General features: G+C 43.7%; 1 protein-coding gene across 1 annotated transcript in view; it reads right to left on the minus strand.

Annotated features, from left to right (window-relative positions):
• LOC138521242 (dehydrogenase/reductase SDR family member 4-like) overlaps positions 1-15,301 on the minus strand; it is a 390,652-nt gene extending 375,351 nt beyond the window's left edge. The window contains exon 1 of the mRNA XM_069633934.1: positions 15,192-15,301. The gene's annotated coding sequence lies outside the window, so the exon portion shown is untranslated. The remainder of the gene's footprint in view (positions 1-15,191) is intronic.
• Between the last annotated feature and the right edge of the window lie 1,149 nt (positions 15,302-16,450).

The following is a 16,450-nucleotide window of genomic DNA, read 5'->3' on the forward strand; positions in this document are numbered from 1 at the left end:
AGGCTGAATGGCATTCTCTTATGTTGAAGACACCCATCCGGTGTCATGAAAGATGTGAGTCTACATGGGTCTGAATGGGGCAAATATGTCTCTGTGCTTCTGCTTGATCTCTTCTTTGATTTAATTTTGCTCAATTATCTAAACAAATGTCCTGCCTCCACCCTGACAGTCCTTGTTGCCGCCACCCCAGAATGTCCTTTGGTTTTCTACCGACATATTGTCGCTCACATGCCTTCCTTCCTTTAAACTCCAGCTCATTCCTGAAATATCTGATCAAATCAATGTTCTGTTGTTGTAATCACCAGGAGCCAATTGCGTGGGCTGAAAATCGTAGGCCATTGTCCACATCTTATTGTGGCAATAAGTTAGTTTGGAACCATGTGGGTTAATGTGCACCATCAACATGAGTTGAGAGAATTCATCTTGCCTTGCTTATTCCAGCACAAAGTAATTTGATATCTCCTGAACCTTCTGACATTTCCTCCTACACACATTGTGGGAGTACGTCCACTGGTTGTAATTTCGGCACTCTTTGACTTTGACTGCCCAGGGTCAGCAGTAGCCATTGTGATTTCTATGGCTACAACAGAAACATTTTCCATTGGTTCTGAGGTCCAATAGGTGATCCCTCTGCATTTTGTTGTCTTGCACTTATGTGTCCTCTGCCTAGTTCCTATCACCAGGGTACAAGCTTCTTCTAGTGCACGTTCAAGCTTTTTTACTGACCTGGAGGGGTGCTCCAATCCATTAGCAATATCGATAGTTTGCTCTAGAGATGCACTGTAGTGGGTTAGCAAGTGTTACTTCACATTTTTATATTTCACAGTGTACTATGATCTGGTTCTGGATGATTTATTCTATGAATACTTCAAACTCAGGTGGAGCTTCCAGGATCCTGAGCATGGCAACAGACATCGCAATACTCTCATCCTCTCCTTCTGGGTTTCGTATACAAGTTATACTTCTCGGAGACAATGTTGGGAGGGTCATCATAATGTGTCTCCATTCACAGGGCCATCTTCCTGTACGGTCACAACGCTCATCCTTTAATTCTGATGATGTAGTTATCACATTTCTTTATCAATTTCTTTCATGGAACGAGGGGATGGTTGAAATCACCTTGAGATTGCAAGGCAGTGGAGGCAGAATTTCAATTTGGGATGTAGCAATGACAAAAGCGTTGGCTAATTCTAGAGTCAAAATGTTGAGGTCAAGCTTTTGCAAAGTCCTGTCTCTTGCCGCTTAATGCTATATCAACACGTGTCTGTAGCAAGCATAAATATGTTTATAAGTGTTTTAAATGCGAGGTCCTAGCCGCCTCTCAGGACCACCACTTCTATTATTTTATCGCATTTGAGGATTTTTCCAACCTGAAGGAGCGTACTGGTACTCAATTATATGGCGAGTAAAAAATTAAAGCATTTGCATGACCAGTACCCCAATAACTCTCACAGAAATATGGTTCTGTGTTATAAGACGAGCAACATGAGGCAGCTGCTCGGGGCCCCATGGACCAATTCAACTAAAAGAGTTGAAAGGCCTGACGCGTCTATACTCCACCCCCTGTATCCCGTCCTATCAGGACTCCTTCTAGTTCCCACAATGCTTGCGGTTGAAGCAGCAATACGGAATAACAGTCCACTCGGGCATTACAGATTGGGCCTCATTCATGCCACCAAACAGGAGCTCACCCAGCCATGCCCCTCTACCTGATTGACTTCTTACTTTTTTATGGCCTTGCCTGATAAACAGTCTCACAACAGCTGGAAATTTAACAGAGGCGAGTTGAAATTCAGAGGAGGTAGACTAGCTTAAGCAGAATCTTTGCATATGACCTAATTATTTTGTTAATGGGCACATTAAAAACAAACACTAAATAAATAGCTTTATACATTTCCATCAATAACATAGTAAGTCAGGCTTCAGTGGTTCTATAACTTGATCAGTTGATATTACGAAGGGTCAGGCCATGACATCTTCATCACTTCCAATTGTGTGATGCTACTTGAGGAATGTTTTCAAAGACCCTCTCAATTATTTTCCAATTTTCAGACACATGAATTCCATGCACTTTTCTGTAAATTATTCCCCCTTCCCTTAATTGCATCTTGTCCTAAATACATGTTGCTAGACTGTTTCAATCACCTATCAATCGATTCTGTTTAGGTCCATTTTAGGTATTTGAGTATGTGCTGATGGTTCCCTTATTGTACAGACAAGCTCATCCACAGTGCATTTGGTAACAATCAAGTCACCCACCATCCTGTTGTGCTTATTTGAAAAACCATTTGAACACACTTGGGCAGATGGCATTTGGTGGCAAGAAAAAGCGGGCATGAGAACATAAGTGCACTAGAAGATGGCATAGGCTCAGCTTGTCCAACTCAAGCCTTCATTGAAATAAGGATATTGTTACTTTGGCTTGATGACAAAGTCCACAACTACTACAAAATAACCAAAAAAAGGATAAACTTTGTCAATTGTGTCTTTCTCCACAGGCGACTACCTTGTTTAGGTACTGTAGGCAGTCTGCGTTACGGCATGATAGCTGGTGCGGCGACCTATTTCCGTGGTCACTGATGGTACAGCAGTGGCAGAAGAGAAGTACTATGACCACCACATACAATTAAAAACCTATACTCTACTACAGTGTATAGGCCGTAGTCCCTTCGATGAATGGGTGGGACCCTTGCATCGACAGGTATGTGCTGTGGGGTGAAGTAGGTTTCACATTGTTGCCTTGTGTGTGGTTGTGAACATTGCATACAATCTTTGCTCCATGGGTGTAGGGATTGGTAGCACATCATACATTGTTTACTGCATGCCTGGACCAGATGGAGTGACCAGTCATGTAGTGTGTCCACTGGGTGCAGTGGTGAAGTCCAGGGTCCTTAGAAGTGGTATGGTTCAGCAGGATGTACGTGGCCACTTGTTCACCTGCATGACTTTGTTATGTTGTGCTGGGTGTGGCCAAGACCTGCACTGTTGGGTGCATGATGAAAGACCCTAGGCCAGGCACCGAAGAGTGTAGGCCTGTACCGCAGCAACGGTACCATAATGCAGGCATGTAGTTGAAGGTATGCATGTCTCCGAGGGAGGTGACATTTGAAGAATTGTGGTGCAGGAATTTGTACACGTGGTAGAACAGCACAAGTAAACTGATATGCATACAGTACCATATGGTGTACATTACTGCACGTGTTGCACATTAGGTAGCCACATGTCACCATTTGGCTTTCGTATGGGTTGCCCTTTATACCACCCAACCCATGATATGTTTGTGGATTGTGGTACGCGGCAAGTGTTCCCATTCATGGCGCCATTATGTTGTGCTAGGTGTGGCCAAGGCCTAGACTTTTGGGTAATGGCGCCATACAGGGTTAAGCCTGAATCTCTCCGAGGATGCTGACCTTTGAAGAGTGGTTGTCAAGAACATTTTACACTTGGTGGAAAACCAAAGTGAGGTGATATGCGTTCACTAGCACATGGTGTAGGTCATTGCACACGTTGCATATCAGCGACCAATTTCTTACCTTTCCCATTTGATATGTGTTGCCCTTTACAAGACCCTTGCTTGAGTAAGTGTCTTAACATATTGCGCCTTGACAAGAAGTCATCAGCATCACAAAGTTGAAATATGGCCAATGTACACAGCCACCCACTTACCATTCAGGACAGCCATCGCAATGACATGGATCCATGCATGCAAAGATGTGGCCAGGGTGAAAGTTGGCAGGCGCAATTGTAGATGGGGAGTGCATTACACATGACATGTGCATTACAAAATGGGGTGTACTAGGGTGTGTTGTGTGTGGTGAGTCCCTAGCATCTTGGATGCATGGCTGGAGGCCTTACACACACAGCTATGTGTGTTGCTTGCACATACCATTCAGATTGTTGGATTTTGTTTCTGCTTTGTGAGGTGTGCATGGATTTGTCATTCAATGGGTGTGGTGATTGTTAGCAGATGCTACATGTTCCAGTGCATGAGAGGAGCCTGTGTGTATACAAGTGCATAGGGTTGAACTGCATAGTGTATGTGCGTGTGTAGTGTGCATTGCGCACATTACTGACTGCTGTTCTGCACTTTGAAGTATTGCATCATTGCACTTGCTGCAGTGCTGGGAAGAAAACCAATATTGCTACCTGCACTTAATGGTGCTGGGTGCCGCTCTGAGTGAATGTGGACGCTGACCGTGTGGATAGTTTTGCAGAACTGTTACTCTGGAGGTGCTTTCACATGACACATACGTGTACTGTGTGTGTGTAATGGTACGCCCGGAGTGCTGTACAGAAATGACAGTGTTCGATGCAGAGGTCTTGGATGTGATTGCTACACGCTTGTGTGATTATTTCATACTACCTAATGAGGGAGTGTTGCAAATGTATTAGTGGAAACAGAAGAAGGATTATCTATGCTTTACGGGGTTGCAGCCTTCGCTGTAGCTTGGTGGAGGCACATGGTACATTCTGACCTTCTGAGCATGGTGACTTTGCCAATGGAAATATGGGGATTATCCAATCGGGTGTCGCAGATGTGGTTCACAGGAAGGGGCAGTAACATTTTCACCCAAAACCTGATGCAGTGAGGTTGGCAGAGATGGGGAGATGCAGAGTGCTGATCGTGGGTGATACCTTTGTGCAAGATCTGCACAGGTATGCCGTGGACCGTGGACAGAGGCTTTGCTGCTAACTTTCATTTTGAAGGAATGAAGGCTTTTTGGGCCACAGTCGATGAGTGGGGTTTCGGTTTCATGAATCTCCTTTGTACATGTGTGGCCTCTTTCGGTACTGTTGATGGTGTGGTTGTGCATTATGGAGCACTGCATTTGGGGTACATGCCGTGCTCACGTTTGCTCGCTCACCTAAAAAAGATGATGACAGCAGTGATGGAGATGTTGCCCACTGCCAAGGTGAATTTCTCATTGACACCACCAAAAGCAGTATGGATCATTCCGGTGTAATTTGTCCACAGCAAGAGGTCGGGAGGCGTTTCATAAACAGAAGCATGTGTGACCAAGAAACACCATTTGTTTAACTCCATTGGCAATGCTGTTTTGTTTGCTACTGTGCACAAAGTGTTGCAGAGAATTCTGTAGGAATGTAAGAGAGGCGTTGGCCTTCAGTTGGTAGAAATGTCAGGAGGACATGCAAACAGAAACTCATCCAAAGAGAAAAAACACCCAAAAAGTGTATGCATGCATGCAAGCACGCACACAACAAAAACATGACAAAAAAACTAAACAAAAAAAATTAATAAACTTCTCACAGACTGTAGTAAACACCCAATTCCCTACCGTGTTTCACATTTCCCCACCTCTCCCCCTCCTGTTCCTAGCAGGGTAACAATAACTTTTCAGACATTTGTAGTACATGGGTTACAGCGAAAAGACCATTCTGTGAAGTGTGCAATGTAAGTGGCAGGCATTGTGTTGTTATGAATGCAGTGTGCGTATGATATGATATGATGCCATATGGTATGCTGTGGCATTTCTGCCGCTCCAACACACAAGTGCGTGAAGGTACGATAAGGAAAGGGAGGTGAAACAGAGGCGAGACACAGACAGTGTTCCACTAGGCCAGGTGACACTGAGAATGCGCAAGTGAATGGGAAGCGGGAGGCCAAAGTGCAGTGTATGGGAACAACAAAAATAGCAATAACTACAAGTACGGCCGGTGCTGGCAAGTGCACGGACAAGTGTACACATAAGGTGGTGGTTGCACTGTTCGGGTTACAGAAAACAATCCCCAAATGCAGGGGTTGGCAGAAAGGTACTGCAGGGGTGAAACTGTCAGGAAACAGGTGGACTGTGGCCGACATTACAGGGTGGCAAAGAAACCCGTAGACAATAAGTTTCAGGAAGGAAGTGAGCATGAGAGTGAAGGAGAAAAAGGAGAAGCAAATGGAAAGATTTTTCCGGACCCTGACATGGTTCCTCTCAAGTTCCAGGGAGGCACACAGCCTGTTCCAGGGGGAGACCCAAGCAGAAGAAAGACATCTACCACCAAGTGGGTCCTTGGAGAAGCAACTGACCCTGATGGAATTGTAGGCGGATGGCCAAAGAGCTGGAGCAGGAAAATATTTGGGAAGTAAGAGTTGTAGGTATTGAGGGCCCAGGCCCCAGAAGCCCTTGTGGATCACGTAGAGGGTGTTCACCTTAACGGTTGCAGCCACTGGGAGCCAGTGCAGAGATTTCAATCCCGGCACAGCTGAGAGCCACAGTGCTGCACAGCTGCAGCCACAGTGAACATCTGGCAACTTTCTGTACACTAATAAAATATATTCAGTGCTGGTTTGGGTGCCACATTCCTACAATTTTATTTATGTGGCAAATGCGTTAGTGTGGAAAGAAATGTGCACCCCTGTAAGAAGGAAAGGAAATAGTTTATGTTTGCATATCACAATGACTGATATGTGTAAATGGAAATGTTGCAAGCATATACCACTCAAGTACCACTTGATGGTAGGTGATGGAAGTAAATACAGTATGTTTGTTAGTTACGCAATGGAAGTTCCTTGGCAACTACAGTGCTCAGAGACACTTTCAAAAGGGTTTTAAGTGTATTGTGGAAACAGTATTCATACCTCTATTTTGTGGTGAAGGGCCCCCATGCACATGAATGACCATTCAAAAATCTTGCGTACTTTCAGCAAACTTTGTGCGGGACGTGTGTTCAAATGCTAACACACTTGCAGTGTACATGTGTAACAGGACATATGAAGTGTTGTACAGAACTGCCAGTGTTAGATGCTGACATCTTGGATGTCATTATTTAACAATACCCAATGAGGTTGTGGTAAAGAAAACACTGTGGAAAGGGAAGAAGGACTGTTCCTGCTTTACAGGGGTGCAACCATCGCGGCCTTTGATGAAGTGCACATGCCACATTATGCGCATTTCACCATGCTAGCCAATAGAAATGTGTCTGTCCGCAGACACATCTTTTGATGTGATATATACATCTTTTCAGGGGAAATGGCATTTCTTTGTCGACCAGTGGCAATGATATTTTGTTTTGGAATATACAGACTGCCCTGAAGACCCTACTGTAAAAATCTGACACGAACTACAAAACACAAAAACAAAGGGAAAAAAGGTGTTTCTATGGAAGCACCTTTAAAAAAAGAAAAACGCTCTTCTAAGAGCCACCACTACAAACAAAATCCCCTATCCTGGTTAACATTTATTCCCCCACGCACAGCACGATAAGTCTGCGGACATCAGTCTTTATTCAATCAGGGCTTTATTCAATCAGGTTCTGAGGGCATGGGTCACATGAAGGGGCAGTAATGCTGGCTGACATGGAGGAATGCGTTGTGTTGACTTTGGGTGATGCCTTTGCGATAGATCGCCACAAGTATGCCCTGGAAAGACACTTTGGTGGCAATTTCGGTTTGGAAGCAGTGGACGCATTTTGGAGCAGTGTCTATGAACCCAGTTTCGCCGATATGCATGAACTTTGAAGAGGCCTGGCCACTTCTTCTCGTGTTGCTGTTGTCGTTGTGCACTATGGGGGCATGCATTTGGGTTACGTGGCTTGTTTACATTTGTTCCGTCAACTGAAGAGGTTGCTGAATGCAGTGAAGAGGCATTTTCCCACTCATCCATAAGACCAAGAAGGGTGTGGGCCAATGCTAATGTCTGCTGTTCCGAGCCAGAGGGTGGAAGGTGTCTCATCAACAGAAGCATGGCCAATTTTTTGCATGCTGGTGGGATGTTCTTTTGCAACAATGGCCTCATTAGTGGAAATGCTGAGTTTTTCCAAGAACATGGCATTTTGTTGTCGCATCTACAGGATGCGTTGGAGGGTTTACTGTAACAATGTGAGCACAAGAAAACACAAAATGACATAAAACCCCCCAAAAATGTGTTTCTCTGTAAGCACCTAAAAAAAAAGGCTCTCGGCAGCTCCTCAGAGCCGCCACTAAAAACGAAGTCCCCTACCCTGGTTGCCATTTATTCCCCCATGCCTGCACGCAGTACCAAAGCCACATCCAGGGACTTTGAGGATGGTGGCCATGGAAATGGACTGTGGGGGCCAATGGATTGCGCAATAATACTTCTGGGTGTGGTGTGTACGCAGGAGACTGTTGTACAGAACTGATAGTGTTACATGGAGAGTTCTTCAATGTAATTGGTGGATGAGTGTGGAACTATTTAACAGTGCCCAATGAGGGAGTTATGGACCAAAAATAGTAAAGAAGGAAGAAGGACTGCACCTGCTTTACTGGGACGCGGTCGTAGCGGTACCTAGGGAAGCGCATGTGCCCCATTGTGCGCTTCTCACCATGCTGGCCAATGGAAATGCCAACTGTGGGGATTGTCCAATCAGGTGGTCATGGTGTTCGTCACAGCAAAGGGCAGCAATATTTTTTTTCATTCCTTTGTGTAGTGCGGCTAGCAGACATGGAGAGATGCACAGTTTTCATTGTGGGCAATACCTTTGTTAAAGATCTGTTCCAATATGCCCTTCGAAAAAGCTTCTGTGGCACTTTCGATTTGGAGAGATTAGAGGCTTTGTGGTGCAGTGTCGATGCGTGCTGTTTCGGCGTTGTGCTTGCAGAATGTCGACGAGTGGCCACTTCCACAATTGTACATGTTGTGGTCGTGCACTATGGAGCCTTGTTTTTGGGTGCCATGGCTTGCTCAGGTGTGTACAGTCAACAGAAGAAATTGATGAAAGCAGTGAAGCACATTTTACCCACTGCGAAGTTGCTTTTCTCATGTATCCCACCAAGAATAGTATGGAACTATTCCAATGCATGTTGTCGCCGGCCAGAGGCCGGAAGGGGTCTTATCAACAGAAGCATGTGTGACTTCATGAGTGCTGCTGGAATGTTCTCCTGTGAGAATGAAAACATTTTGTCTTGATATATACATCTTTTCAGGGGAAATGGCATTTCTTTGTCGACCAGTGGCAATGACATTTTGTTTTGGAATATACAGACTGCCCTGAAGACCCTACTGTAAAAATCTGACACGAACTACAAAACACAAAAACAAAGGGAAAAAAGGTGTTTCTGTGGAAGCACCTTTAAAAAAAGAAAAACGCTCTTCTAAGAGCCACCACTACAAACAAAATCCCCTATCCTGGTTAACATTTATTCCCCCACGCACAGCACGATAAGTCTGCGGACATCGCCATACTTGCAAGGTTGCACGTGCTACATCTGGCCATTTTGGAGATGGCGGACATGGAAATGGCCCTGTGCAGCCTACTGCATTGCTGAATAAGGTTTCTGGGTGTGGTTTGTATGCACAAACTGTGGTACACGGTGCATTTGTCGACACAAATGCGGAAGTCGTGCTTATGGCTGTGTGCTTCACTATCCACAGCGTACGATTTTTGGGGGAGTTCGGAATACATTCATTGAAAGTGAATGGAACACACTGTGCATTGGCTGCTCATTTTGGATTCTTTCATGTGGATTTGTACTGGTATGGAGTACCTGCAATATAGTGACTGATTTTGGTTTGCCCTTGTGAGACTTTGCTGATGCACGATCATGCCGACATTATTGTTCATCATTGTGGAGGGTATAAGTCCAAAACATGTTACCGGATTTTCAATGCCATTTGCGATGAAGGAGGCACTAGGCCAGGCGTATGTTTCCCTTCTAATGTATAATTTTTGTTCGCATTACGCGGACACAGATGTGGCTGCGTTACTTCTCATTTCGTCCGGGAATGGCAATAGCCCGGTACACTGTGAAGACATCTATTTGTGCCTTTTTACAATATATCTGACAATGTCGTACTTCCCAAATAGGAATATGATGTTTCACAGCATGAAGAGTTTCGCCCACAAATAGCGTTTATCTTACTATTGCTGCCATTTCCATTTTTTCACGACCTATCCAACATGCCTTGCTACCCTTCTTGGAAGTACAGTAAGAACCTTTGTATTAGGTGTTGTGCACTAACACGCTTCAAAATGCACCGCAACAAAGAAAAAAAAACTCTTTTTGCAGCCAGCCCTTTCTACCCGATTCCACTACAGTGTTTTCCACAGAGCCACGCCTCCCATTATTTAGCACCCGTTCAGTGGAGCGTACACAGTGTGTGGCACCCTGCATACGTTCATTGGCAATTCCATTTTTCAACTTTGAAAGCAGCTTTCTATAATAAACTTTTTTCCTTTCCCCGTCGGTTCCTATTTGTCTTGGTCTTGTAACTCATGACACAGAAGGAAAGGGCCAGTACGGGAGGGAGAGCACCTACAGGGATACCATAGGGGACTTGCACAGAGATGGAAATGTTGGGTAGTCCTCAGTCAAATAGGCGCCAGTTATTGGGCCTCATTACGAGGTAGGAGATAGCCATGGTGCTATTAGCACCATGGCTACCCCCTTACCGCATTCCGGATCCGGGTTCTCAAAATAGGGACTTACCGGGTCATTCCAACCTTGGAGGACCCGGTAAGTCCCCATTCTGAGAACCATTCCCCATTCCCATTCGAGCCCCCATAGGGCTCAATGGGAATGGGGATGGAGCTAATAAAGGGCCCGCTAATTGCGGGCCCGTTATTAGCTCCCTGGTCCCTTAGCGGGTCCCGCTAAGGGCGCCTGGTAAAACCAGGTGCCCATATTGGGACCCGCTAAGGGACCTCGGAATACGGAGGTAAGGGGTTACAGGCACCGGCATCCTTACCGGTGCCGGTAACCCCTTACCTCCAAACTCGTAATGAGGCCCATTGTCATGCACCCAGACCGACCCTTCCCAAGTACTTCCAAGTAGCTCCCCTCTGTACAGAAGCGTGTCGCAGTTCATGCACAATACTTTGCCCTTTGCCAGGTATGGGTCTGCAGCACAGCATATGTTCTGCAAGGATGTTTTAAATACTTGCTGCCCTACACCAGTGTCACTGTTGGTGGCTGGAGCAGGTGTGGAGAATGTTGTACATTAAATTTCTCTAATGCACTGTTGGAAGGCCAGTACCCTGCCCACTGATGGCTTGTGCTTCCATTTCAGCTCTCGCCACATGCCGTACGGACACTTCCTGGTACGCCATTAGCTGTAGGACCACCATTCATGGAGATGAATACATTCTGAAATACAAGAATGCTTACAACAAGTACAAATGTAGCTTCACTACATGGAGCAGGAAGATACGTATTCAGCGACACCCATGCGGCTACAGTACTTTTCTAAACACTGCTGACATTCCTTGCGCTCCAAAAACTCTTCTGTTTGCTCACATCTCTTTCCATGCACTTGTATATGCGTGACCAAGGTGCACCAGCTTTCACATTTTGCAGTCTCACTACAGACTGTCACATATGCAGATAAATGTTTCCTCTAACTCTACGACCAGCAGGCGAACCCTTCACACTTTCTGTCACGGTGCTCACTGCAGAGACGGTGTGTCTGTTTCACGGGTCATGAAAAGGCAAGCAGCACATCATTCAATTAAACACACCCAGTGTTCTCTGGAAGCTGCTGTTGCTTGTTTCCAGTGGGCCTGATACAGCCAGGCGTGCTGCAGCAATAAAGTGGAAGTCTTGCACAGAAAAGCACGTAGTCGCCGAAAATGTTTGCAAGACGGTAGCCTACCGTTTGAATCCGTTGGGCTGGCAACAGGGGCGGTGTTACCAGCATACTAAAAATGTCATACACCAGCACATAGCTGTGGAACGGACAGACATGCGCACCCACAACTAATTACCATTGCATTAAAAGCTGCACCCATGAGGCCACTACTGGAGTCCTACAACAGCATTATGATTGCACATATGCCGGCCAGGTGCAGTCTCCCTAGAAAACCTCCATGTTGCTTACCTGCAGCCATCTCAGACAGTAATGCATGCCACAGACTCACCAAGCACTGTTAACATAAAAAAAACAGTCACACACTCACCAACACTTACCATGTACACCTTTCATTTCTAACATACATAGCCACTATTAGGAAAGGAAAGGGGTAGCAGAAATGGATACATACACAGGGGATTTTGGGCTTTCAACCAGTTAGGGAAGCAAAGAGCTCCATGAAAAAACATTACCAGGATGTTATGGTTCAGTTGCGCTACCAAAAACCTATCACCTTTACAGAAAAAACTATGACAAAGCAACGTTCTGGTTACAGTGCCCTACTACAAACCTCTGAACTTCACTAACAAAAACATTGTTAGAGGGACGTTATGGTTAAGTTGCCCTTCTAAATACCTATTACCTTCACTGAAAAAACGATGCTAAAGGAACTTTCTAGTTACACTGCCCTACTAAAAACCTATGAAATTTACTAACAAAAAAACTTTGTTAAAGGGACGTTATGGTTAAGTTGCACTAACAAAAACCTATGCAATTCAATGAAAAAACTTTGTTAAAGGGATGTTATGGTTACAAGTAAAACCGAAAACCCAAAGAAATTCGCCAGTTATGGTAAGCTAAGCAACCATAACTCGCGCCACCACTGTGAATTGCTAAGACTAACACCCATGACATCAAAGATGACATCACACATGTCATTGATGACATCACACATGTCATTGATGACATCATTGATGACATCACATGTGCATTTAGTTTTCATAAAAAGCCTCCACAAGGGATTGTCATTATAATGTTGTCAGAAAACTATCAGAGGTCATTGGGAGAGCTATCATGAGATACATAGTTCATTACGCAATGCATTGCTATGAACACCATTGCATTACAGAGTCCTTGCCACTAAATGAACCAACTCATGTAGAAACGTAGGCATTGTCTGCAGCTTGCACTATAGAGGTGCAATATTCAAAATCTTGCCATGTTGGATAGTAAAATGATTAATGCTTTCTTTTCAGAGTTTTGCGTACTGTGAAACATGTAATAAGTAGCTAACAATGCCTCACATACTACATAATTGTACTACTACACACAAACCATAAAGAGACCACAACACATACAAATCTGATCATATACAGGGAAAGTAAAGTAAGCAAAAAAGCAACAGTATTACCAGAAAGTGTTCATAAACTGATTATCTTCATGCACAGATATGATTGCTGTGTTTCAGGCTTTCTTCTTCTCCTATGCATACGTATCATATGATGTGACTAAACCCTAGGGAAAGTAGTGTACAAAGATATGAGAAGCGTAAGGTCTACAAATATAGTACCTTTTGAATGTTTAGTTCCTGACTGTCAGTGAAGAAAACTACCTGGCCTAGATATGTCAGTGAACAAACAAAAAAAAAGGAGGGAGGCAGGAATGTGATGTCGTCAGTGATGTCATCAATGACTTTTGTAATGTCATCTTTTATGTTATGGGTGTTAGTCTTGCACAGTTGATGAAAGGAGCAGGAAAACTCTAAACTCTGGACCAGAGTATTATTAGAATATGCAAACCTGAAATAGTTGTCCAGAGTGCAAATATATTTACCACAATGGTGTATCAAAATTTATTTTGACATGATACAAAAATTCAAAAAAGTCAGTTAATCACATGCTATTAAACACTTCATTATTAAATAACATGACAGGATAGCATGGTTGTACATAAAAGATGGCTAAAAAGAAACCACAATAAACATTCATAGTGCAACATTCAAACCATACATAACAGTTAGTGTCCTTCAAACATACAACAAATACTAAAAAGCAGACCAAAATTCATTAACAATGGGAAGTGGGATAAACAAATTCTCCCCACAACCAATCTAATTATTTTTATATTTTTAAAGTCAGCAATAGAACTGATTAAATAGAAAAAATCTACCTCAAAGGTGGATCTAAAGAAAAAAAGGAATGAAGATCACATCTCTTTGAGATCAACTCAACCGGTTTCAACGTGGGATGTAGATTTGACAACTTCTTCATCAGGAGAAAAAATGTAACCAAACTGCAAGACAAGAGCATGACTGCATCAATATGTGGCAGTGCTATGCCCAAAACCTGATTCCAAAACCATAAATATCCACAACCCAAGCAAGCTGTGTAGTTAAAGGAACCTTAAAAAATAAAATTAAAAACATATAATGGGCATCTCTGAACCCAGTAGAAAAGGCCACATGCCCCAGAGTTAAAGGCCAGAGCAAGGGGTTAGTGAAACCTAGGGAGAACCATGATTGGTTATGGCAGCCGGATACCACCATGAAAAAACTGAACTTAATAAAAGAAGAGAAAAAGTTGATTTAATGGAAAAGTAAAGAAGTGCATATAATGCAAGCAACCCTAAACACTGCTAAAGATACACAAGGACTGACCTTATGTATGTAAGCTGTCACAGCCAATGTAGAAATAGAGTAGAATTACTGCTACCAATGGCCCCAATTGGTCCCAGGCAATTTAGCACAACCTGAATGGAAAAGAAAAATGTAGGCAGGTAGGGCTAAAGCAGCGCACAAAAATGTGCCATATGCTGTAAAGGAGCTCACCTGAATATTGATCCAACTGCTGTGAGCTCTGCCCTTCAGTGGCAAGCCTCAGAAAGTAACCACTTGATGTGTTGTGATATGTCACCAGCTGTCCAAGAATATGTTTGTTTGTTTGTTTATTTATTTATAATGCGCTCCAGACCCATTGGTTACCGGGCGCAGCAACAGGTATATGCGAGACTTACAAAGTTACAATGTTACATGAATCAAATTACAAAATTACAATATTACATGAATATACAATTACCGGTTGCAGTATTTACATGAATGTGCAGTTGGCAATAAACAGAGTTGGCAGTTATAAACATAGGGTTACAACACATCTGAGTGCATTAAGTCGGGCAGGTGCCTAGACGTTGTTAGCGTTAATGTATTTAATGAAGTTCATTCTGAAGTGTGGGAAGGGTTGGTCTACTGGTTAACTGGTTAACTGAAAAACCGAAGCCAAAACTGCTACCTTAGGCTCATGAGGAACAACCAGCACTAAACCACTTCCCTTGCCTCATAGAGCATGGTAGGGAGGCTGAAGCTTGCTCAGCTCAATAAGTTATTAAATAATTGACATAAATAAAGAAAAATGCTGGTGATATGTCAATTAAATGCTAAATTTACTGAATAGTGAGCGAGGTGGCAGTACATATGACGCTACCAAAAAAAAGAAAAGAACGGCAAGCTGACTTGTGTATGAGTAGTTCTGTAAGTGAACTACTACAACACAACTGTCTGGATCGGGATAGAAAAGTCCAAACGTCAGTACATACAGCGCAGAGAAGGCATCTAATGGCATGACCCACCTAAATCTGTAAAAGATAACCGACTCAAAGGAGACTCACATGAATTGCAGTCCATGTGTGAAAAAACAACCCAGCTTGTTTGAGTCGCCGTACTGAGATGAATACAGGTGTCGTGCTGCACACGTGTACAGCCTGAATAGACAAAAATAGCCTAACAACATAGCGTACTGTGCGTCTTACTCGCGTCCAGGAGTGCACGCGCAAACCTGAAAGGGAAGTAGGACAAGCAACGCTAGGCAAAGGGGGCCGAATTGCAAAGTTGATCACATGAAACCAGTCACGTGACTGTAAATGGAACGAGCGGCCAGCCGGCAGCTACCTGGATGTAACCACTAATATGAATCAGACCAGGAAAGACAAAGCAAAACTAGGCGGGGAAATTAAACCTGTGCCTAGTAAGGCAAGTTGGAGCATGAATAAAAAGGAATGAAAAGGAAATCATGTAAGGCGTGCAAAAAAACGCAGAATAAATCAGAGAAAAAAAGGGGATCAAACCTGGAAAAAGGGGGATTAATTAACTCGCATTGAAGTCCTTTGATTCCAATGTGTTAGGCCTTTGTGGAGTGTCTTTAAAATAAAAATCCACATTTGTTCTTTGTATGCCAACTTATTGGCTGTTTGTACTGGCCCACTGGCGAATATTTTTTCAATACAAAACCATGTTAGTGCATAGCTCTCAACCATTTGTGCTGCAAAGGCGGGTGAAATCACCCGATTTTGTTTTTGGCGGGTGAGACGCCCATTGGAATGAATGGGTGTGCAAGAGGCTTGGCGGGTGATACAGCCCTTTACAAGGCGGGTGACACCCGCCAAAAGCGTGTGAGTTGAGAGCTTTCTATAGTGTGTCTATAGCATGGCCCATCTCAACAAAATGAGACACCAGTGGGGCAGTAAGTGTGCGCGTCTTGATCTTAGAGCGGTGTTCATTAATGCGCACTTGGACCTCTCTTGAGGTCTTGCCTACATAGAGCAATTGGCACGGACATTGGATAGCATACACTACGTTCGTACTTTTAAAAGAAGTAAAAGTGCGCAAATCCCAGCACCTTCTGTCGTTAGAAAACTGCAATTTTTTTAGAAAATTGAAATGCTTTACATGAAGTGCATGGATAGTGCCCTTTAACTGGGTTGAGATTGGGATCTTGAACCAGATTAAGTCGTATAGGTAGTCTATTGGCTCATGTAAATTTCTGTCCGAAATGTTTGCTTTTTTTTAAGCAAAAAGTGTTTTTTGTAACTTAAGGCCAGTAGAATTCAAGATCCTCCAGTTCTTCAAGATGATTCCTTTAATACTCTCA

Source organism: Ambystoma mexicanum, chromosome 13 (assembly GCF_040938575.1).
Source record: "Ambystoma mexicanum isolate Mex_15411 chromosome 13, UKY_AmexF1_1, whole genome shotgun sequence".
NCBI lineage: Eukaryota > Metazoa > Chordata > Amphibia > Caudata > Ambystomatidae > Ambystoma > Ambystoma mexicanum.